Here is a 25,945-nt window from a genome sequence, read left to right as displayed (position 1 = left end):
AAATTATCCTCTTTAATGATATTTCTTAAATATACTCTGAGATCCTAATGTTTAATCATGACTAAAACTTATTTGGATTACAATTCTGGTCCTAGGACAAAGCAGGAAGAATTATTAATAATAATTATCAGTATTCATTGGGTAAATGGAATAGTCCACAGACGGGTATGAAAAGCCCGCCAGGAAGGAGAGTTTCATAGGCTCGTATTGTCAATGAGTCTTAATGTTTAAAGCTTATGGACTCTAATCAAGCAGGAAGACAATACAGTGAATGGAGTACAGACTCTGATACCTGACTGGGTTCAAGTCCCAGCTTTGCCACTTTCTACCTGTGTGAGTGAAAAATCAGTCCAGTCAAAGAAAAACAAACAGACCTAGACGTCAGCTGACACAAGTTCCTCACTTCCCATCAAAGAAAACTGAGCTGCAATGTAATTGACTAAGATCCCGCCAATATGGATACACACCTACTTCCATGGCAGAGCTGAAGCTTGAATTTAGAACGCCTGACTCACAGTCCAGAAAGTATTCAACTGCACAAAATCATAGCAAGAAATCACACAGACCTCTTCAGTTCATCATTATGCATTTTGCCTACAAAATTAGCACAACTCATGTTTATTTGAGGTCTACATTTTTTAATTAGGATAAGCTAGTTGTCCTCTTATTCATATACCTTATCTTTCCAACTTGAGAAAGAGGAATCCAAAATTGGGCAATTCTCTCGCTTGTATTGGGTCATCTCTTCCCACAGGCATTCCAGGGCAGCTACACACAGGTCTATCTGAAGAAGGGAAACACAACAACATTTAAGAATACTTACGACACTGCAATTTCCAGCCATCTTTGTTAGACTTTGGGCCTATGAGGGCATCATGATTATTGTATTTAGCATCCCCAAAATGCTTAGCACAGGGTTTTGGCAAATAGAAGATGGTCAATAGATTTTGATCAATGAGTGAAATGAAAATGAGCTCATCTTTATGAATGGGTCCCTGCTGCCCAGGCTAATAACATGTTCTCCTCCTAAACTGCTCCTAGAGTATTTTATTCACATCGACCTCGTCGCACTTGCCTCAGTCTAAGGGTACCCAAATAGCTCTTCCACCAGCATATAAACTCCTTGATGGCAGACATTTTCTTCTTTTTCTTTTTTTCATAAGCCTATGTCCCAAACACACATGCCCCCACCAATAATCCTAGCCTGATGCCTGTCACATTCTAGGGGCTCATTGCGTTTATTGAATGAAACTGAATCTACAGAGGTTAACCAGAATGACCTCTCAAGGACACTTTTAATCCTAGGAATCCATGACTTTGGAGTGCTAGAAAGATGTCTTCTAAAATACCATCATTTGCTTTCGTATCTTGTTTAATAAGCTGTCTGTGATCCATACAGCCTTGGGTGAGGGAATGCTAATGGAAGATTCATATACATTCATCTATACCATTCCTTGGGATACCAAGCTTGGAAATAAATGCTTCCTTTGCTAATGTGTTCTCACATGGCATGTCCTGTACCCAGATGTCAGCAAGGGGATTTTAAACAAGGATACACATTGTTTATATTTATTTTAATTTATTTATTTTACTTTATTCCTAAACACTGTATTATAGGACTTGTCAACACAGTTAATTCTTGAATTCAGCCAAATATATCTCAAGTTTTACTAAGTTGAGGCCAAGCATCAGAGGACTAAATAAACTACCCTTAGATTCTTCAGACAGTATCTAATATGAGACCAACTTCCTATAGATTAAGCCAAGATGACATGCAAACAGAGCTCATGATCTAAAGTGTTTTGCTTTATAGGAAGGCCAGAAAGCCCTGGATCTTTATAGTGACTGCTAAAAGGAGTCAGGATGCCCAGAAAACTAAATTACTGCCAGAGTAAAACATTCTGTGTTATTTACAAGTGGAAGCTGTCAGGTCAGCTAAATCAATTATTCACCATTTGTTCAATTTGGCTTTATATAAATCTTCATTTTCTCACATAGCAAATTCCCAATTTATTGTGAAGACATACACAGTCAGTAATGAGGATAGAATGCCAAATGTTAAACTGAGGACAGTTGCAAAATTTACAAGTTCTGCCCCCTCAGCTGGCTTCATTCCTCTGCATCTTTCTCTTGCCCGACAGCCATCATTCTGTCTGATTTTCATACAGAAGTCATAAACAGAAGCACTATTCCATCACCCAACAAGCAAGAGTTGTGCAACATCTTTGCTTCATGATTTGGAAACCGAGAATTCCAGCTGATACCTATCACTTGGGAGGCTGGTGAATGTTTAACAAAAGCACACAGTAACAGTAATAATAGCTATTAAAAACAACCATTTCTATATTGCCTATTATGTGGCAGGATCACTGTAAGGTGCTTTACATATACTATTTTACTTAATCCCAATAACACCCTTTGAAGATGTTATTTATATCACTTTACAGTAGAAGCAGCTGAGATTTGAGATGTTAAGAAGCCTGTCCAAGGTCACAAGGTTAGTATTAGCAGATCCAAGATTCTAGCATGCCAGAGGTATAGTACTTTTGATCCCATCCCTTCTTTCTCTTAATTTCCCTTCCTGAGCATGGGTCATCAGGCCATTTTCTCTCTCTTGCTACCATTGCTGAGAGCTCTGATTTCAGCAACATCTCTACCCCAAAGCCCTTTTGGGATGACCCTTTATTAACAACATGATTCATCTAGAAGAATATTCCTGAACTCTGCCCTTGGAATTAATAACTTCTTAGCAATCAACTAGAGTAAATTCTCTGCAGCAAGGCCTGAGGAAGAAAATAAAACCTAAGAGGAAGCACCTGCATAATTAAAAAGGACAAGCCCCCCCCCCCCCCCACACACACACACAATGCAAAAAAGATGGAGTGAAAGAGACACGGAAATTGATGGAGGATTCAATTCCAAAGACTCAATCTTGGGCCAAATGAATTGTTTTGTAGCTCTGAACATTTAACGGGTCACCTTAACTGCTAGGATTTGCTGAAGAGCTCTGCTGATGTGTATGTGGGCACAGGGCTGGCCCAGGGAACTTGGTTCTCTGAAGGTAAGGTTGGTGACTTGGTCAGGGATAGTCACCTCTCACAGCGGTGTTGGAACAATAGTGGTGGGCTGTCCAAGGGATGCAGCTCTTGTCTCTCACAGTTGCTGTATACAGAAGCTTTTCTACTCATCTATTTCTGGCTTTAAAAGGAGGCTGTAATGTAGACTTTTTAAAGTAGAGGCTCTGAGAGCCAAATTTCCTAGGTTCAGATTGTGGCTCCTCTGCCTATTACCATCCCTAAGCCTCAGTTTTCCCATCTCTAAAATACTGACAAACTTTCATAAATACAAACAAAGCAATGAATCAGAGTAACATTTCATCAGCTTTGCTCACCGCCAACAGATGGCAGGAATCCTCCTGACCTAGCTGTGTATCTTTAGACTTCTGGTGAATAACTGTATTTATGAAATGCATTCAGGGAAGCCAGTTGATAATTAGATGAGCTTCCATATTGGGGTCTGGGAAACCCAATTTCATCCACTGCATATTACAGCTGCATATCCATATCAAGTTATCTACTTACTTCATTGATTTACAAACTGGGTTCCACTGGACACTAGGGTACCACAATGGAGCTTCAAAAGTCTCTAGGGGGACAGGAAAGGTGAAGTAGGTAACTGACAATGAGTAGATGAGTTTCATACCCTCCATATCTTCTTTTAGGCAAAGCATCTGTGACATAATAAGAAATATATATTTGGTCTCTGCCCCAGTTCCTGACACAGAGCTCCCAAAATCCTTGTAATCCTGAGTGATGGGGCTGATAGGAGCGTCTTACACAGAGCACATGAATCCCTCAGAATTTCCCAGGTTACAGGAACCTCTTTTGTTCTAATGGGGTGACTCTTGGTGGGCTCCTAGATAGCTTCAGGATAGGGGTTAGTTGCCAGAAAGACTAAACCATGATTAGAAGTTTGGAACTTGCAGCCCTACCAACCAACCTCCAAAGAGGGAAGAGGTGCTGGAGAGTGAGTTAACAATGGATCATGCTTACGTGATGAAGCCGCCATAAGAACCCCTAAACTAGCGTTCAGAGAGCTTCTGGGTTGGTGAATGCATCCCTGATCTAGGTTGTTGGCAGAGCCCAAACCAGAAGGAGCGCAGAAGCTCCTGTGTCCTGGACCATTCCAGACCTCATCCTACGTACCTCTTCATCTAGATGTTCCTTTGTGCCCTTTACAATGTCCTTTATAATAAACCAGCAAATGTAAGTAAAGTGTTTCCCTGAGTTCTCTGAGCCAGTTTAACAAATTATCAAATCTGAGGAGGGGGGTTGTGGGAATCCCTGAGTTAGAGCTGGGTGGTTAGAAGTACAGATAACAATCTGGACTTCCGTGGCATCTGAAGTGAGGGCAGTCTTGTGGGACTGAGCCCATAATTTATGGGGTCTGTGCTTAGTCCAGATAAATAGTGTCAGAATTGAGTTAATTTGTAGGACACCCCGCTGGTGTGCAGAGCTGGAGAATTGCTGTGAGGAAAAATCCCACACATTTGGTGTCAGAAGAATTGTGAGTAAAGAAAGCTTTCCTTTAGCACTTTTATTATTATTTGTGTCATATAGTGAGATTCTGTGTAATATTTTATTTGCTTTTGGGGACCTATTGATGGAAAAAAAAAAAAGGAGGGAGAGGAGGAATTCACTCCCAGAGTAAATTAAGTAGCTTAGCCAAGATTGTGCTAAATGGGTTGGATGCAGAGCACAGACTAGGACCCAGCACAACTTCCAACTTCTATTCCCAGGGCTATTTTCATGGCCCTGAAGCGCAGGAGTTCACCCACTTAATACTCCAATCCAGGTGCTGAGTTAATGCGATTGTGTGATTCCGGCTCTTTACCTTGGTCTGGCAGGGTCTGTTCATGCCCATTTGGAGGTTCATGAGGTCACCGAGGGGTTACAAGGAAATAGCTTGGATGCTTGGCTCCCTGGCTCGGGTCGGATGATATTGAGTTGGAGGACTGAGGGGAACAGGGAAGGAAAAAACACAAAAAGCTTGGCGTTGCTCCCTCAGCCTCCTAGCTTCCTCCGCTGACTCATTTGGGGAACAAAAACACAGGAAAAAAATACAGAGTACCTGCGCCTTATTATAATGACAAAGGGGACTTTAGAGCAGGCTGGGAAGCCAGTGACTAACTCATAAGACTTGAGACCAGGTGGGAGACCAGTACTTGTTATTTTGTAACATTTCTGAAAACCGGTCTTCTAATTCAGATTTTAAAACACTACTTAAGAGAACTTTAATAAAAGATTGATTGGAAAACAGTATGGTAGTCCCTCAAAAAATTAAACATAGAATTACCATATGATCTAGGAATTCCACTCCTGGGCATATACCCAAAGGAACTGAAAGCAGAGGCTCAAACAGATATTTGTCCACCCACATCCATAACAGCGTTATTCACGATAGTCAAAAGGCAGAAGCAATCTGTGTCCATCAATGAATGGATAAATAAAATGTGGCATATACATACAGCAGGATATTATTCAGCCTTACAAAGAAATGAAATTCTAGCATATGCTACAGCATGGATAAACCTTGAAGACATTATGCAAAGTGAAATAAGTCAGACATAATAGTGATCCCACTTAAATGAGGTACCTAGAGGGATCAGATTCAGAGACAGAAAGTACAATAGCAATTGCCAGGGGCTGGGAGGAGGGCGGGATGGGTTATTACTGTTTAATGGGTACAGTTTCAGCTTAGAAAGACAAAAAATTTCTGGAAATGGATGATGGTAAGTGTTATGCAACATTGTGAATGTACTTAATGCCACTGAACTATATGCTTCAAATGGCTACAATGATAAATTTTATTTTATGTACATTTTAGCACAACGAAAAAGGAAAGATTAATGCCAGGCAGTGTTTTGAGAGATATATATAGTATTTAACAAAGAAGAAAAATTCAAAGCGCTCCACCCATATGTCCTTTGGCCTTTAACTCCATTGTGACATCTTCCAATTAGGACTCTATTATTGAGAGTACAGTAAACAGGATGCTCATTGTGGCGGGAACTGGATTTCTGGGGAAGGATCCTGGATTTAATCTTTTTAGGAAAAATCACATAACTCTGATGTATTATTAGTATCTTAATGCTGTGAGTTGTTTTAAAGAGACAGTGCTTTTCTCAGCTGCCACCTGGAGGGAAGAAGTGGCTCAGAACTCAGGAATGGTCACTTGTGAGCACACCGGAGAGACGGCCTCTTCCTGCCACTCTGTGCGTAACAGCTTTGTTTCAGAGATAGCCTTATCTTGTTACGGAAAGCACAGGAGAGAAACAAGGGCCCCTTCCTACCAAGGTCGTGGAGAGGGTAAACATGAAATCAATGTATATGAAAGTGCTCAGCAAATGCCTAGTACACAGCAGACACCCAAGGAACATTCTAGAACTTACGCTGTAATTGTCTACTACATTCTAGGTATTTTCAGATTCATTCAAAAATCCTAATTGAGCATGTATTATGTGCCTGGATCCCTACAAGTCATACATGATAAAACAGTCAATAAAATTTAGTTTCTGCTTTCATGGTGCTTGCATTCTAGTAGGAGGGCAGAGGATATACAATAACCACACACTGCCAGTGGAGGTAGGGGATAAAAGAAAGATAAAGAAGGAAAGTAAGAGGACAAGAGAGTGACGGGGGAAGGGTGGTCTTTTATCTGGGGCAACCTGGGAAGACTTTTAAAATCAGATGACATTTGAACAGAGACCTGAAAGGCAGGTAGGGGGGTTTGCATTTGGATAGATGAGTGAAGGGTGGTCTGGGCAATGGGAGGAGCAAGCAAAATTCCCTGAGATGGGGACATGCTTAGAAAGTTCCTGAAATTGCATGGAAGCCAGTGTGGCTAGAACAGAATAGGAGAGGGTAAGAGTATTGGAATATGAGTTCAGCAAGGTATGTGTATGTGTGTGTGTGTGCACATCTTGGGGAGTGTGTGCAGTCATATAGAGGATGGCTCTGGAAACTTCTTCTGCAAAGGGCCAAGAGCAAGTATTTCAGACTGTGGGCCCCATAGTCTCTGTTGCAGGCATTCAGCTCTGTTGTTGTAGGCTGAAAGCAGTTATAGACTGAAGGTAAGCACACGGACAATAAAAATCCAACAAAACAAGTAGTCTCTTAAAGGCCATGGTGAGGCCTTCAGCTTTCAGTAAGACAGACAGGGTTGAACAAAGGAGTGACAAGATATGACTTCCATTTAGAATGATCACTTTGGAAACCAGGTGAATCCTAAGGAGCCTTTACAATACTGAGGGGAGAGATGTTGGTAGTTTGCATTCAGACTGAGTAGGATGATATATTTTGAAAGTAGAGCCAAAGTAAGTTGCTGACAGATTGGACTGGGGTATGAGGGAGAGGAGTGGGGGACAACAGTCAGCTTTATAACCTGGAAAAGGGGCAGAATGAATGAAGCTGCCCTTGACTGGGTTGTGAAAGACTGCAGGAGGAAGATCTTTGGGGAGAAATCAAGAGTCTACATTTTCACAAGTTAAGTTTGAGATGCCAATAAGCATAGAAGTGGAGACGGCAAGTGATAGGTGAGTTTGACCTTCTTGGGGAAGATCAGAACTGGACACATCAGTGAGGAAGTCACTGCTGTGGGGGTGGGATTGAAATCAATGGGACTGGATGGAATCAGGCCACATGAGAGATTAGCGAGATTTATCACACAGAGTGTGTGGTGCATCCTGAACAACAGGACCACGCCATGGTTAAGGTTTAGGGCCTGGAGCAGGTTAGCCTCTGGGTAAACCCTGCCCTGGCCACATACTACCTATATGTTCTTAAGCAAGTTAGTCAGTCTCCCTAGGCCTCAATCTACTCAACTGTATCCAACTCATAAAGTTGTTGTGAGGATGATAATACCCAATACTTACCAAGCACTCAGAAAATCATACCTCATCCTCTTGCTTAAAACCTGTAATGACCTCTCTTGCTCTTAAAACAAAGTCCCTAATCCCTGGCATGGCCTCCAAGGTGCCACCTGCTCTTGGCCCCTGCTGGCCTCTCCAGCTTCCCCTGCCTGTCTCCCTCTCAGTTTCTGGGTTCCTCACACCTGATCTTGGTTCTGTTCCACAGCCACACCACAACATTTGCTCCAAACTCTTTTCTCTCTCCTTTTCTCCTGGCTCTTATTCATCCTTTAAATTTCAGCTTAAACGTCACTTCCTTGGCTAATGGTTTCCTGGAGAAGCTGACAGCATCCCAACATTTAGCAATCCAATCCCCTGCAGGCACACCTCTACTCAAGGTGAAAGTAGGATTCCCTTGCACTGCCATTAGTGGATGTTATGGTGAAGTCTACTCTACCCATCATCAGATGGAGAGGGAAAGGAAACCAATATTTTTTAAAGTGTCTATTTGATTCCAGGTACTATAATATGCACTTTCTATACATTTTATCAATTACACTTCCAAAAACTCAATGAGGTAAATATTATTATCCTTCTTTGAGATGTGAAGAAGTGAGGATCAAAGATGTTAAGTATCTTGTCCAAGGCCACAAGCAAGCAGGTGATGAAGCTGTGCTTTGAACCCCAGTCTGTGTCCTCCCTGACCTGTTCTCCTTCCCCCATACCTCACAGCACTGACAGATGGATTCTATTTATGCAAAACCTTGTAGCCTGAATCCTGGGCCGAGAACAAGAGCTATTATTATTTGCCTGTAGTCATCCATTACTACAATATTGCCTATAAAAAGTAATAATAAAGATAGTAAGGAAAAGCCCCACTCCCTTCTATTTTCTTTTCCTTAGTGCCTTTATTGAGAAGGGCCTTTGGGCTAAATTCTCTTTTCATGATCCTGTAGGTGGTTCTGCACTGAAGCTGACCCAAGCAGCCGTCAGAGGAAGGAGCCACCCTTTGGCCGCTGGGGATAAATAAGAAAGTATGTCACACTTTTGTTACAGATGTTAAAAGAAAATTGTTGCATAAAAACAAAAACAGAAAGAAAAGAATAAAAGAGACTCTGTGCCATTTCCACTGGTTTTGCACCACAAAGTAGAAAGGTGATAAGACTTGGAATCAGCACCCCCACAGTTTGAGCCCTTATTTTGTCACTTTCTGGTTGTGCGACCACAGGAAAGCTCCTCTCTTCCTTCTCTGAGTCTCACTTTAATCAAAATACCAACTTTGCCCAGTGGTTATGGGGCTTAACTAAGAAAAGGAATATGAAAGGGCTCCTGCTTTCAACCGCTCATCTTGTTAAACTTTCCATACATGGTGCAAAATGGATGCTGAATGAATTTAAAAGCCTTGAAATATGAGCCTGGAGAGGACTTCTGTAATCACGTGGATCAGACCATCAGCATCTCAGGAGGCAGGGAGTCAAGTACAGATGTTCTCAGTGACGACCTGAAAGACTGGTTTTGATCTGGCACAAGGTATAGTCTCCATAGCCCTCAGTTACCTCATTTACTGAATGATGTGACTGGTGATTCTTCTATACGTCTATGTGCCATGGGCCCCAGAAGACAATCACTTGAGATTTTTTTCTACATTTGAAATTTATAATTCTACAGAAAAAAAAAAATACTTATTTTAATCTAGGTCCTACAGCAGGCATTTTGTTCTTTCCCATCATTTAAATTGTTGAAAAATGTTTGTGAGGCTATTTAGCCATTATGTCCATTTGTATTTATTACGTGGCTTTGTTCAAACATACTGGGAATAGTAGCATCCCGGAGGCTGGTTGCTTTCTTTCCAGGGCTATGCCTGTAATTCAGATAAACACCACTAGGTGGAGAAGTCTCAGACCATGCTATGTTCATCCAAAAGCATTTCTCTAGTTCTTCATGTTGGAATCTACTTAACATGAATAATAAATTCTAAAAAAAATAGTAACATGTAGGGCCGGCCCGGTGGTGCAGCGGTTAAGTGTGCACATTCCGCTTTGGCAGCCTGGGGTCCGCCGGTTCATATCCCAGGTGCGGACACGGCACCGCTCATCAAGCTATGCTGTGGCAGGTGTCCCACATATAAAGTAGAGGAAGATGGGCACAGATGTTAGCTCAGGGCCAGTCTTCCTCAGCAAAAAGAGGAGGATTGGCAGATGTTAGCTCATGGCTGATCTTCCTCAAACAAAAAAAAACAGTAACATGTATTTATTAGGATAGTTTGGTTCTAATAGCCACCAATAAATTCCATTTTCTGAGCTTCTAGAAGTGTGAATATGCTTTATTCTCTTTATTCTGACTTATCAAAACAATATCAGTATTTAGAAAATAGTGCCTTTAGAGAACAGATATCCCCACACCCCCTAATTAGGAAAATCAATTGATTTAGTCACCTTACATATTTCCATGTATTATGTCTCAAAAACCAACCCATGATAACCAGAATCACCTGAAGAGCAAGTGGACTTGATGATATTACTAATATTATTAACTAACATGAGGTATCAGAGAGTACTTGGTAAATAGTCTATGCTCAATACATAGAGCACACACTATGAGCCAGGTATCTCCACCTGCCTAATTCTTAATTCCATAAGTATTTATTGAGTACCTACTATACATCAGGCAATGTGCATATTGAGGTTAAAAACAACCACCACCACCACGGCCTTAAGCTTATATAGTCTACTGCAGGGATACATACATTACATAATTAAATAATAAATAATTATTAGGGAAATCATTGCTATGAAAGAAAAGAAGAGAGGGGCTGGCCCGGTGGCACAGCGGTTAAGTTCACACGTTCCACTTCTTGGCGGACCAGGGTTCGCCGGTTCGAATCCTGGGTGTGGACATGGCACCACTTGGCACCATGCTGTGGCAGGCATCCCACATATAATGTAGGAGAAGATGGGCATGGATGTTAGCTCAGGGCCAGGCTTCCTCAGCAAAAAAGAGGACTGGCAGTAGTTAGCTCAGGGCTCATCTATCTTCCTCAAAAAAAGAAAAGAAAAGAAAGAAAAGAAGAGAAAGCATGACAGAAAATAATGGGGAAGGAACTACTTAAGATGAGTGACAGAAAAGATGTTTCTGATGAGGTGCCAACTAAGCTGAGACCTCAACAATGGGAAGGAGGCAAATATGCATGTTCTCCTTAAGAATATATGTAAAATCTACGAGGCAGTAAAGAGCTTGGAGTGTTTTAGAGAATTTAATAATATCTACATGGCTGCAGGAGAAGAAATAAGCCATAGAAGAGTGAGTGCAAGATGTGCTTGGAGAAGTAGGCAGAGGACAGACCATGAAAGGACTTAATCCTTAACAAGGAGGTTACAAGAAACAGAACAGGAAGCTTCTGAATGCTTTTCAGTAGAGGGGTAAAATGACATATGTTTTAAAATGATCACTCAGTGCTGCTGCAGAGAGGCTGTACTGGGCTGGGTTCAGTATTGGAGGAGACCAATGAGGAGGATGTTTTTTGTTTTCTTGTTTGTTTTTCAGTGACTCATGATTCAGGCTCCAGCAAGGAACCGATGGCACTTTCGAACAAGAATAATTTGGCAGTTTAATACAGGGTAGAGGTAGAGGTGGGGTATAAGGAAGCCAGAAGAGGGCAGTGCCGTACCTTGGGGACAAGGAACAGTAGACAGCCATTACTAGACCACACACAAAGGCACAAATGGATGGAAGGGTAACTAGAGCATGGAGACAGAGGGCTGCCTCCTGGCAGGAAATGAGACTTTCTTTTGAGCATCCTTGCAAGCTTGTTGCAATCTTGAAAGAAAGGAGCCCATGGAACACACACCATGACCTCACTGTTCTCCTTCCCTCCAATTTCCTGCTAGTACTATCAATGAACTGAATCCAACCGGAAGCCCAAGGGCAACAGGGCTTACTGATGGAGCTTATTTAGATCAGCCTGCTGAAGAACAGAGCCAGATGGAGAAGGGTGGAGAATAGAATTGGAAGGGAAATAGAAAATATGCCACCCAGGTATGGTGGAGATGAAGGCAAATGAAAGAATTCAAGATATGCTTGGATATAGAATGCCCACAAGGTGCAGATACATTCTATATGGAAAGCAGAGGAGAGAGAGGCATTAACTATGAATCTTAGGCTTCTATTTGGAGTCATGGGCTTGATTATGGTGCCATTTACTAAGATGTGGTAGACTTGGGGTCTAATGGATTCTTAAGAAACTCAAGATTCATAAGCATGTGAAGTGTAAGATGTTTGGGAGGCATTCAAGTGGAGATGTCAACTGGGCAGGTGGATAAACAAGACCATATCTCAAAATACACATCTAGGCTGGAGAGAGAAACTTGAGAGTTGTCAGCATATACACGGTGTTTAATGAGATGATAATGGCTCTTATCTAGAGAGACATTATAAAGAAAAGAGAGAAGAGGATCTATTTTCAAGTTCTGAGATCAGACAGAGGAGAAGAAGCCAGCAAGAAGACTGAGCAGGTGTAGCCACAGTGGTGGAAAGAAAACCAGGAATGGGTGAGGTCACAGAAATTAAAAGAAGAGTACGTTTCAGGCAGGAGGATGGGCCAATTGTGCTGAACGTACAACTGAAATGACAGCAGTTCAAGACCAGCTTCAGCAAGTGGATCAGGCAGAAGCCAGAATAGATTGTTTATAATAAGCCTGTGGTACAGGTTTCATTATATATATATATATATATATATATATATATATATATATATATTTATTTATTTTAACAAATGAAAAGAATAATGCTGAGATAAATTAAGTAGCTCTTTCACTTAGTTACTAAATATTTGGATGCAGGCTTTTGATCCCAAAACCCATGCTCTTTCCATTCTGCTGAGCAATGCTCCAACTCTATGATTCATGCTACACAGGGAGAAGCTTGGAAGGAACTGTCAAGTTAGCAGCTCACCCCAGGTTTCTCCCAGATCTGACCTTCTCTCAGCTCTGGCTCCTGAAGGCAAGAGATGAGGAAAGGCTTCCCCTCCAAAGGGGAAAAAATAACATAAAATAAGTGGCAAGATATTAATCTTGAGACCATTTACAGAGAGGTGTTAAGTGCCCCCATTGGCATTAACAGCAATGAGCTTGGAATATCACTTGTACAGCAAGCTGCTTAGCTCTGCAGATAACAAGTCACAGCAGGCCTTCTTGGGTTGCAAATGTAGTCACTGTTTGCCAATTAACTCTTTCCCACATTGCTTTTTATATAACCAGCCAGGGAGCTTTGCTGAGACAGCATGATCTGCTAGAAAACAGCCCCGGATGGGGAGTTGGAAGAGCTGATGTGATAGAAGTAGTAGTGGTAGTAACAGACAGTAGTAATAATGGTAGTAGAACAGTCATTAGTAAACCTGAGCCCTTGGAGGCTCTCTATTTTCTGAAATAAATTTATGAGCTTAGTATGAGTCAATGTCATAGGCAAGACATCATTCTTTCATCTCAAGAAATTTCAATTTGTCTAAGTTGTTCTGAGCATGCTAAATAAAATATTCTGTGGTCTTTCCAAGTAGACTGCAGATTGTCCTTACATCACGTGTGATGCCACAGACTAGATTGCTTCAGGAGCAGTTGGTTTTGTGTCCTGAAGAGAGTTGTTACCTCTTCTGCTAGAATCATGACTTCCAGCAGGTGAAATATAGGGATCTAATGGATGTCTTTTGCTTGCTTGACTTTCGAGCAACATTTGACATGGTTGACATCTCACTTTCATAAAACATGTTTTCTTTTGTCTTTCTGATACACAATTTCCTGGTGTTCCTCCTACCTCACTGATTATTCTTTCTCAGTCTCTTGTGCTGGCTCCTCCTCTTTTCCTCAACCCATAAATGTTGAAGCATCCTGAGGTCTGTCTTAAACTCTCTTTACTTCTCCATCTATTCTTCTCTCAATGGAGGGTGCTGATTTAATTTATCATTCAAAATCACCTTCATCCACTGGGAGGGAGCTAAGATGCTAAACCAGGCAATAAGTATTATAGGACCACAGATGTGTTTCTAGGTGACCACATCCTCTACGTGGCAAAGATTCTTAAATAGTTCTCTACAGACTCTGGACTCATACTCAGTCATCAACTTGATATTTCCACTTGGATTCAAATAAGCTCCTCAAGTGTAACAAGGGCAAAACAGAATTCTTGAGTTTATTCTTGCCAACCTGTTCCACCTTAGTCTCTCCTGTCCCAGTAAATGGCTCCATCACTCATAAAGCCAGTCATTATCTTTGATTTCTCTTTCCTTCTTCCCCATATCCAATTCACCAGCAAGTCCTATTGACTCCACTACCATCTTGGATAAAGCCACCACCACCTCTTGGCTACATACTGCAATGACATCTTAACTGGTCTTCCTTCTTTGATTATTGGTTTTCTATAAACTATTCCCCAGACTTTGAATAAAACACATGCTCCTAACTTTGATGTGCAAGATTCTCCATGTTTTGGCGCTCTCCCACCTCCCTAGTACCACTTCCTTTCCCTTCACCTCTTATCTACTCTGCTCCAGTCTCACTGGCCTTCTCAGCACTTTGAAGTAGCCCTTCTCCCTACCTTGCAAGCTCTGGTCCTCAATGGCTAGCTTCTTCTTGACATCCAGAGTTCTGCTTAAATGATGCCTCCTAAGGGAGACTCTCCACTGGGGTTCCTCATCTGAACCACAGAACACAGCAAATGATTTCAATAACTTTTCCTCCAAATTTTCTCAAGGATTGTGTATTACTAGCACCACTCCAGATGCACAGAAGAGAAGTTAGTTAACTATATCCAATGTATGCCTTAGAGTAGTTGGACTTAATTCTCTAGGGGAACCCCTCTGAATAAGGCAAAATATGCTCTCTCATCTCCTGTTATTCTTCTTCTAAAAGTGGTTATTACTGTCTGGTATTTTTCCTCATTTATTTACTTATTTGTTTATTCCCTATTTCTTCTGCCTAGATTATACACTCCTGAAGAGTAGAGACTGTCTATTCTCTTTGCTGCATAATATGCATTCAGTAAGAATTTGTTGTAGGTAAGTAATGGAGATACAATGAACCAAGATGGAGAACTCAGGAGGATGAGGACTTCTCTCAAATCTTTCTAAGGCTGGCCTTCTCTTCCATTTCATTTTTCTTTTTTTGCATTATACCATGCTATGTATTTTTTGATAGTCCTCATCAAAACTCACAATTATTTCATTGTTATATGTGCTTATTGTTTCTCTCTTCTCCCTAGAATATGAGCTCCATATAATGAGAGACCGTATCTGACTTGCTGTTCTATGTATCCCCAATATTTCACCCAATGCCTGGCAATATATCAGTTTTATTGTTTAAATAAATGTAAAGAGGGCAAGTCTCTGGGTAAAGAGACTCTGGTCCAGGCTGAGCTTAGATCAACCTTGCTGCAGACTTTTGAGCTTGTTGCTAAGCCTGTATGTGTCAGATTTCCGCATGTGTAAAGTGAATACCCATTAAGACCCACCTTATAAAGCATAAGGAATAAATCATTCTACACATAATTATTACATGCTGTCTTAGTCTGAGTTCCCCAGAAGCATTCTCTGAAACAAGGATTCTAGCGCCACTAATTTATTTGACAATGAATGCAACACTGGTAGAGGAGTGGGGAAAAAGAAGATAACCACCAGTGTGGGCAATGGAGCTTGACCCCACTGAATAAATGGGGAAACAAGGTAGAACGTGAGCCTCAGATTGATCCCACCAAAGAGAAACGGAGCTGGGGTATTTATACAATGGTCAATCTTTGATTGAGGGCTGTTCCAGGGGCTATTCATTTCCTGGCACTTCAGGCTGCCAGGAGGGTGGTGAACCTAGCTCTAAGAGAAAGCTGTTAGGCAGAGAAATACAGGAGCTGCAGGTGGAAGCTGGTCCCGTGAGCACTGAAGTGGTAAGGGCACTGGGATATGGGGTATGAGGGGTGCTTCCAGAAGCATCTGCTCCAAGTGTCTCCTGTATGTCAGCAACAGCCCAGTATCTAGCCCAGTAACCTACATTTAGCAGGAACTTGCTTTTATTCACAAACCCTCTGAAATGTTATACAAACTATAGATAATTATACATTTTTAAGGGAAAAGTTGCTAAACTTTAATCAGATATTCAGAAGTATTTATGACCCCAAAGGGTCAATGGTATATGACACTATCTGACTTGAGATTTGTCCCTTTTCCCTTCACCCATTTGAAAACATGTTGAGTGCACCACAGAGCAGACATGAAGGCCATTCCTACTGACAGCCTCACAGCAATCTCAGGGGAAGTTTCAAGACTCTCCCCACCCATGAGAGTGGAGATTTGAGCCAAGTTTACCCAGTTTTCTGGGGCAAGAGGCACCGCCCCAGTAGACATCTTCTACACATGTCAAATGAAGATAACAATCTCTACCTTCTAAGGCTGTTGGAAGAATTAAATGGCATAATGAAAGTAATATATTTAACTATCTAACATAGGCCCTGGTATCACAGCTCCTAGAGGGCAAATGCAGAGATCAAATTTTTATTCTTCGTTTATATGTCTAGAATCATTGGACACATCAATACATGCTGAGCTGAAATTTAAGTAGAGGGAAATGAGTGACAGGGTGAGTAGGCATCTGGACCACAGCGAGTTTTGGCCTCTTGGATATTTCCAGAGAAGGCATTTAAAGGTAATACACACAGAAAGTGCATTTATTGCATTAGCAGGCTGGTGTCACTGGGCTTGGACTCTCCAAGTGCTTAAATGACCCTCTGATAATGGAGACAGCTGGAAGGTCAGACATAAGGAGATGCTTCAGATGCATTTCCAAATATTTCCTTGCTGCAGGAGGTGGGGTCCAATAGAAATTGATTTCCTGACACTTGCCTAAAGGATGCCAAGTCTACATGCTCAGCTGAAAAGATTTCAATCTTAGGTACATTATCAAAAAAAAAAAAAAAGTGGCTTGGCTGGTACTTTTTTGTGCTGTCTGCATATTGGGCAAAGAGCCACCTAGAGAAGGTAAATGAATTCATAGCCTTGTAGACTCATGGGCTAGAAGTATTTTCAAACAATTGCTTAGAGGCATTGCAATAGCCTGGGGAAGAATCTGGGCTTTAGTAACCAGAAGGTCTAGGTATAAATTCTGGCCTGGTACTTATTCTATGGGAAGCATTAGACCAAATTGCCCTAAGCTTCATGGTTCTTACAAGAAATCAAATCCAGGTTGTGAAGATGAGCAGCATGCGTGCAGATGTGCGTGCCTGCAAGTATATGTGCATGTGTGTGTAGAGAGAGCAAAAATGGTAGTTGTGATGAGTATCGAGCCCAGCCCTTACTTGGAGATTTTACAGCTGAATCAAGTGCGGAGAGGAGGAGTTAGGCTAATTGCCTCCGTCAGGCTTATAAGTAAGCAAAATAGAGCAGAGTTCAGCAAAATACTGCCCACAGGCCAAATCTGGGCCTGTCTTTGTAAATGCCGTTTTATTGGATGACGGCCACGCCCATTCATTTCTGTAGTGTCTATGGCTGCTTTTATGCTAATAGCAACAGACTTGAGTAGTTGTGAGAGGGACCATATGCGCCACTGGCCTAAAATATTTGCTATCTGACCCTTTACAGAAAATATTTGTTTACCCCTGAAATGGAAGATAAGTGACATTCACATTACCAGCTGGTGAGCTGGTGTCCTTGCGCCCATCTTTAGCGCCTGCATCTTCCAAAGCTAAGAACTTTTCTTTTTCAATATGGTGAGAAATATTAACAGAATTGACCCTGAAGGAGCCGCAGACTTTCATCACTCTTGCTACCCACATTCTTCCTTCTCCTCCACCCACCCCCATCCCCTCATCATGACCCCCAATTCTCTCTCATCCATTTAGCAGGGTGGGATATAGATCTGGACCAAGTTGCTCAAACCAGAGTGTGCGGTCCCCCTGTAACCATGGTGTAGTATGAATGACCCCAGGCCCTCTCCCCGGAGTATCAATTTTATAGAGAATCAGGTAAAATGTTATCTTTTTATAAAAACAAATATGAAGCTTTGAAGATGAAGCATGGGACTGCAAAAAAACTCCCAATCTGCTTTTGGTCCCCAGAATATCCTCCCCAGGAGGGACATGCTCACCCTCCTCTGTGTTGGGATTTTTAGAAGAGAAACTTGACAAGTGTTCTCTTTGTTGGAACCTGACATGTCAGAGTCAGACAGACCTGCACTTGACTTTCTGTTCCATGGCTAACTGGCTGTGTGTCTGAAGTGCTCCAAGACACCCACAGCTTCCCATTCTACAAAGTGAGGGGGAAGGGTAACTTCCTCGGAAGGTGTGGGTGACAGTGAGCAGAGACAATGCAGACAATTCCAAACAATGGTTCTCAAACCTGACTGCACATGAAAACCACTTGAGGAACTTTCTGGATGCCCACGCCCCACCCTCAGACTGATTAAAACAGAACGGGGAGTGGTGACTAGCACTGGCTTTTTTTTTTTCTTTTTTTGAGGAAGATTAGTCCTGAGCTAACAACATCTGCTGCCAATCCTCCTCTTTTTGCTGAGGAAGACTGACCCTGAGCTAACACCTGTGCCCATCTTCCTCTACTTTATACGTGGGACTCCTACCACAGCATGGCTTGCCAAGCGGTGCCATGTCCGCACCCGGGATCCGAACCAGCGAACCTCAGGCCGTTGAAGTGGAACGTGCGCGCTTAACCACTGCACCACCTGGCCAGTCCCTAGCACTGGCATCTTTCAAGTTTCTCCAGGTGATTCTATTGTGAAGCCTTGTTAAGAAAAGACTGATGTGTATAGAAGTGTCAGAACGGCAGTGACTCATAACTGGTCAATAAATGGGAGTTTAAAGTGGGGTTGGGCAGAAAGCATTCACCTGGGACTGCCTACTCCCCTGCAAGCTCCAACGTACCCCCGGTGTGGCAAAGAGGCTGAGGTTAAGGTGCCACCCCACCCATATCATATATTTGCATTACAGAGCCTTATGGTGCCCTTAAATCACACCATGGAGACAGCTTCTGGCTCTGCCTGATGCCAGCCTTGGGTCTAAGGAGGTGGCTGCTCCAGAGGTGTCTGGGCCTGAAAGTCCATTAACACCCGTTAATGCACAGGAACCCATGTCCTTCAAGGACCTGTCCTTTGGGGGCCCCCAACAACTTATGACATGCTCTGGAAACACTCTAGAGCTAATCAAGTCTGCCTCTTGCTTCACCTGCTTGCTGTGGACATGGAGAAAAGTGTGTGTGCGTGTGTGTGTCTATGAATTGACAGACTCTTGATCTTGGAGTAAGAGGTCTGGCTTCCCTCCCATCTTGTCCTGGCCTGGGTTCCTAAATGAAGAGCCTGAGTCAGAGCTCGCAGCGAGGTCGTTGATCCGGGAGGTAAGCCCAAGGAATAAGAGTGAAGCTCCGGTGAGTGAAACAGCACAGAAGGAACACAAGTGGGAAAATCTGCTGTCAATCTGGTTCCCACTGGGAGTGACTGTGGCTTAGTCTCGGCCCCATTTGAAATATCCACCTGGGGGATGAAAAGGGGAAGCATTTATCCAACAGTTCCAGCCCCTGTTTGGTCAGGGGTGGCTCTTCCAGCATCAATCTCTCAGACAGTCCTTAAAAGCTGCGCAATAGTCCTACCGTGAGCCCGAGAAGCCCCAGGCAGGAGGACGGCTCAGGAACAAAAGCTATTGAAACTATAAGGAACTGTTGGCACAGAATCCGGGGCTGGGAGGATGGGGAGTAGTGTAAAAAGGTGCTTGATGTAGGTAAGCTAACGTGGCCCTACAGGGTCTCAAACCCAGGCTACCTACCTCAGAGCCCTCTGCTCCTCACCACTGAGCTGGGAAACGGAGATTCTGGACACGGCATTTCATCTTTCTGAGTTTTCGTGTCCTTGTCTGTAAATTCTTGTCAATGAATGACCTCTGCCTCCTTCCTGGGCCATGACAAAGACAAAATGAGAAATGTGTGTAAACTATAAAGAGAAGTGCATATGAAAAGACTTAAACATTTTTTTCAAAAGGCAAAAAAATAAAAAAATAAATTCATCTGTCTATATATAATAGCACGTTCCCGGGTAGGAGAGGATAGGATGAACAGGTTTCCAAGCCACATCCATGACTTGGGTGGTTCTGCTTGAACAGACAGGCTGCCACAGGGAGCCTGGAGCTCAGGCAGGTTCTTCCCAGTTTGGGGATAGCCTTTCTCTGGGGTTCAAAGACACATCGAAGTAACCGGGGCAGAAGAACAGTTGCTGGGTGTGCCTCTGGTTGTCCTCGAGAAACAAAAGCTAAGACCCACGGTTCTTCTCATACGAAGTGAAGCAGCTTTGCAATGGAAAGACAAGACAGCAATCCGCCCGGAGCAATTATGTTTTCATGATTATTCCCAAGCTGCTGTGTCACAAATCACATTTTCCATCCCCGGGCATGTTGCTGCAGCGCGGCTCACTGCCGTTCCCATCATGCCACCAGCTGACCGCCCCAGCCAGCCCGGGGAGCAGCAAGCCAGTGGCTCATTAACCGCAATACCTGCCCACAGATTGCAAACCCAGCGGAGCCGATGCTGTGTATCTAAGGAAATTCTCCCCATTTTGAAAAGGACTACAAAGTCCTTTTTACTCCCAAACGTCTGTTGGGATTTTTGTAGAAAGACAGACCATGAAACCCTTGAAGATTTTCGTGTCGACCTGCACTACAGCTCAGCTGAGAGCGCTGATCCTGGGCGTAGCTTTGACTCCTAAGCACAAACACAAACACACCCAGGCGCCTCGGCTTTAAAATACGGGGATTTAAAGCGCCAGACCTGCAAGCGCGGGAGCGCCGCAATGCTCATGCCGCCATCATGTGGCTGGAGGAGGAACTGCTCCGTGAATGGACTGGGCCACATTCGATGTGGACCCATTTGTCGTTTCCTTCCTTCCTTCCTTTCCTCCTTTTCTTCTTCCCTCCTTCTTTCCTTTCTTCCTCCTTCCCTCCCTCTTCCTTTCTTCCTCCTCTCCCTTCTTCCTTTCTGTCCTTCCTCCTTCCTTCCACTGGGACAAACTCTGGGATACAAACATGCATTTGAAACAGCTCCTGCTTTTAAGCACTGTGGCGAAAGAGACAAGGTAAGGTGGAAGGGAAGTAGCTGAGTTAAGCGCACTGCTTGCCAGGCCCCTTTCCTGGGCTCCCGGGACTTTACGTGTATTATCGCAGTTAATTCTCACAAAAGCCCTGTGTGGTAGGCGGTGATATTGACACAGAGTCGTCAAATGAAAGTAAGCGGGCACTCGACACATTCTTGATGACTCTTGTTAAAATAGGTTGGGTGAATTCAGTGTCAAATTGTGCAGCTCATATTAAGAAGAGCTGATTCCCAGAACTTCATAGGCTGTACATCTAGAGGGCACGGAACAAATTATGCTTTTGCTGACTTATTGCTTTGAATAAAAATCAGTATTTCACCCCCCCCCCAAAACGCTTTAAAACTATGCCCTTATCCATTGTTCTGTTAGAGTGTCTTCTAATTCTTAATTTGTAGAAGCTCTTTGTATCCTGGCGACATTATCCTTTTGTGTGTTATAGGAGTTGCAAATACTTTCTCATAATCAGTTATTTGCCTTCTTTCTTTGTGGAGTTTCTTAACAGTTAGAATTTTTAAAATTATTAATATTAATTTTTAACATAACTATAGCTGCTAATTTTCCTTTTCCTTTGCAGCTTATGGGTTTCCCCATCTTGCTCAGGAAGGCGTCCTCCACCTCAAAGTATGAATATTGTTTTTAATATTATTTTTTTAAGATTGGCACCTGAACTCACATCTGTTGCCAAACTTTTTTTTTCCTTCTTCTCCCAAATCCCCCCAGTACATACTTGCATATTGTAGTTGTAGGTCTCTCTGGCTGTGCTGTGTGGGATGCTGCCTCAGCAGGGTCTGATGAGCGGTGCCATGTCTGTGCCCGGGATCTGAACCACCCAAGCAGAGCATGTGAACTTAATCACTTGGTTACGAGACCAGCCCCTTTAATATTATTTTTTAACAATTATTTATTTTTATGTTTACATTTAGTCCATGAGGATTTATTTTTATACTTCTTTTAACATAGCTTAACTTCACTTTGATCCAAATGTGAAATCAGTTGTCTCTGCACTGTTAAAATACAGTCTGTCCTTTCCCCACTGAACTGAAATGGCACATTTATCATAGAGTGAGTGCACATTTATAGCTGGGTCCTGTCTATTCCACCAACATATTTATGCATCTCGACTACCATACCGCTTTCATCTGGTAGGACAAGCCCCCACCACTTACTACTTTTCTCTTACAACATATTCTTAGCTATTATTAAACATTAACTTCTACATCGTATATATATACATTGTCAGTATTTTTACAGTAAACAGGCGTTTCTTCCATTAATAAAAACAGTCTTCGTTTCTGTATCTTCTACAGAGCTTACATTGTTTCTTTGGGCACCTGGCGGAAGAGAAACGCCTCCCATTTGGTTCCTGTCATGAGAAAGGTGGAACTGACCTTTGAACCTGCTAGAGGGAATCTGATTGGCCAGACTGAGTCAAGGTGTATTCCACTGTTGCAGGGGAGGGGGTCTCAGGTACTATAAACCCACTGCCAGGGGTCCACCCCTCTTACTGAACAGTGGTTGTTTTCAGGAAATGGGGGTGATTGTGAAATGGGCAGAGAGTCTGAATGTGTTTACTATGTTCCTTAGCCCCAAATTCATTCAAAAATCATCTATGGATTGCTGTTTATATGCCAGGGCTTGGGACCAGGAAATCAAAAATAAATCTGTGACAGCCCTTGCATTCTAAGATCTCATGGTCTAGAAGGAATAGACATATATGAAGACAAAATAGGTGCCCTACTAGATAGAAAAGTGTAATGGGGGAGCCGGCCTAGTGGCCTAGAGGTTAAGTTCCTGGGCTCCGCTTTGGCAGCACAGCCCGACCTGTGTACCACTCATCAAGCCATGCTGTGGCAGGCGTCCTACATACAAAATAGAGGAAGATGGGCACAGATGTTAGCTCAGGGCCAGTCTTCCAGAGCAAAAAGAGGAGGATTGGCAGCAGATGTTAGCTCAGGGCTAATCTTCGTCAAAAAAGAAAAAGTGTAATGGAGACATGTATCTATTGTGCTGTGGTGACGTCAAGTGGGGAGCAGTGAAGTCCTCAGAGGTGAATCAAGGATGTGATCCGAGAGGAGTGGACACTGTGTGAGGGCATTGTTTCACGTTGCCCCTTCCTTCACAGGGGTCTCAGTCCTGGCTCAGCTCAGCAGTAGAAAGGTGTGTGTATCATTACTCTTGTGTGTGTACATGTGTGCAAGCCGACCTGGCTTCCCTTGCACAGGAGCCTAGCTCAGAGCCACAAAAGTTGCAGACTTAGGTTGAGAGAGTGATTGAAGGTTTGAGGAAGGAAGCAGCTCATACACGTCCTGTTCTTCCCTATCTTCAAGTGACAACACAGGCAAGCATGTCAGAAAAGACAAAGTTCCCGCTGTCCCAGGAAATGGGAGCGTATACGCTGAATAAAGACTCTGCTTCATCCTGTACCACCTTCCGCCGCCTCCCCGCTGACACACAAGTGCTGTTTGTTTGAAAGTTTATCTCAACGGGAGGTTTTAAGGAAGGGCTGCTTGACATCGCCGTAGATCCTGTGTTCTGCTTCAGCTGTTTTTTGATGTTTGTCCGTTCACACGGATGAAGTCATGAAGATTACGATCTAGGGCAAGATGATATTTTCTGCGGCAATTATTGTTCTTGGAAATAGGAGAGCAGAGTATGAGAGAATGCGAGGGATGGAAGGGATTAAGTCAGCCAACCAACACACCACTGGGTTAACCCCTGAGGGAAAAGAGACCCAGAGAGTGATGTGACTTGGCCAAGCTCACACAGCTGGTTCGTTCTGCACAGAATTATCTAAAGAAAACTCTTCCCAAAACGCGTCACCATCACATCGGTATGCGATTAAATGGAGGCCTCTTTTGATAGAGGTCATCACTTCTTTTTTCCCAAATATCGAGGGCAGGGTTATTCACAATTTTTTGTATGTGAAAGTTTGCAAATATAAAATTCTGTTCAGGAGTGTGGAATGCTTCCAAAACCATAAAAAATATAGACTCTTCTCCAAAGTAAAGGTTTCAACCAAGGAAAGGCTAATCTGGTAGGAAATACTTATTCCCCACTTCACAGGTCTCCCTGAAGGAAACTTCCCCTTAAATACTCCTGTCCCTCTGCCTATTGTTCCCCAGAGAGAGCCCCCAAAGTCATCTAACTGGAGAGTTTGGGACATAGACCATCCTTCTGTTCCCCTTTAACCTCCCATAGCTGCTAGCAGAGGGCAGCTGTGTTCCTTGCCATGTAGGATAAGATCTTGCCACAAAGAGAAAAATGTCTTTTTTTCTAGCACTGTCAGTGGCCAGGTGGAAAAGTCAACCAATTTTACCAAGCCCATTATTGCCTCAATCTCCAGTATTCTTTCTGTCAGTATTAAAGCTGGCATTTTGTTCTCCTTCTGTCAACCCTCTTGTGTCTCCTATTGATTTAGAGTTCCGACAGGGATAAAGGGCATGCTGCATTCACCCGATCCATCAGCGAATGTCAACATGCATTAGCAGTAGCTAATTTAAAGACAGCGTAGCGTCCTCAAGATTTCTACAAGTGTCAAGTTGATCCACAATTCCATGGGAAATGTAAATGCTTTACTTCATCCCCATTGAAAGATGTCTCAAAACTCAACACCTTTTTTTTCTATACTTTTTGGACAGTAGCACAGCAGAATGTATGACTGATGAGAACTGAACTCAACCTTCAAAACCAGTCACTCGAAAGAGAAGAGTCCAAGAGCCAAGCAAAACCTGGGAGCTTGAGGGAATCTCATGGGCTTCTCTCCCAGATGCTTGGGTTATTTCCTCTGCCTCCTCGAGTCTCACAGAATCTCAGAGTTGGGAAGGTTCTCGAAAGTCATCTAATGCAAACCACCTTGAGGGATTTGAAGTCCTGCTACAATAACCCCTGTAAGCATTTATCCAGGCTTAGCTTCCCCACTGCCGGAGAACTGGAGTTTAACAAAACCAAAGGTAGCCCATTCCATCTTTGAACAAATCTATTTGTGAGGAAGTTTTGTTGCGGTCGATGCTTGGTTTTTCATAGCCTGCTGTAAGTGGCCCCCCTGAACCCCAACTAAATTCTACTCTTTGTAGGACCATCCTGCAATTCATCAGTTCAAAGATACGTATTTATTTACATTTTATCTCTGAACTTGGAGTGCTTCTTAACAATCGAAGGCATCTTTGACTGTGCTTGGCTGGGCAGTGGATGTGACATATATGTTGTTTGTGCATGTGTGAGCTTGGCTGTTCCTCGGAGTGTGGTGAAAACCACCGGCTCTCAACATCTCAGTCATCAAACCATTGAAGTACTGTTATAATAAGGAACAGAAGTCTTTTTTGGGACCTAAAAAAACCTTAACAACTTAAACTTTCTGAAAATCACAACAGCACCAGCATCAAAACGTTCAGAAGGCATCTTGAAAAGAAAAATCGTGAAGACCATAGTAGAGCATTCTTCAACAATGTGTATTACAATGTTCTTATAAAGAGAATAAAATTAATGGCATCATACAACAAATGGCTTAACTGATGTGCCTAATACATTAAGTGCAATAACAATTTAGAAAATGAAACATTTGTTGTTGATCTATGATGTGCTAGTAACTGCTAAACCCTGTCTGTATTTTATTCCACTTAATCCACATAGGAACTAATGAGGTAGTTAGTACAGGCACACCACCCTTTATCCAAAACTCTCGGAGCAAGATGTATTTTGAAATTCATAACTATTTTTATTATTTTAGAAAGGTAATATAGTATATATGTTGTAATTAATCTGACACCATCAGCAGGACCTGGGATATGTGTTTTAATCAAACACATTAATATTTTGCAACAAAACACATGCATATTCACACAGAGTAGGATAAAGACAGACTATAACAAGCTTCATGCCAGCTCAGGTCAGGTTTAGCTGCCAAATGAGTTTGTCATGGACT

The 25,945-nt window shown here is 42.7% G+C and overlaps 1 long non-coding RNA gene across 1 annotated transcript; it reads right to left on the bottom strand.

The window, feature by feature from the left end:
• Positions 1-629: 629 nt before the first annotated feature.
• On the bottom strand, positions 630-20,647 carry LOC123275688 (uncharacterized). Its single transcript, XR_011493064.1, has 3 exons — positions 20,557-20,647; positions 19,709-19,833; positions 630-784 (listed from the first exon to the last, which is right to left on the bottom strand). It is a non-coding gene; the product is annotated as an uncharacterized lncRNA (long non-coding RNA).
• Between the last annotated feature and the right edge of the window lie 5,298 nt (positions 20,648-25,945).

Source organism: Equus asinus, chromosome 12 (genome assembly GCF_041296235.1).
Source record: "Equus asinus isolate D_3611 breed Donkey chromosome 12, EquAss-T2T_v2, whole genome shotgun sequence".
Taxonomy (NCBI): domain Eukaryota; kingdom Metazoa; phylum Chordata; class Mammalia; order Perissodactyla; family Equidae; genus Equus; species Equus asinus.
Note: the sequence above shows the minus strand (reverse complement) of the source record. Positions and strands in the feature narration are given on the sequence as shown.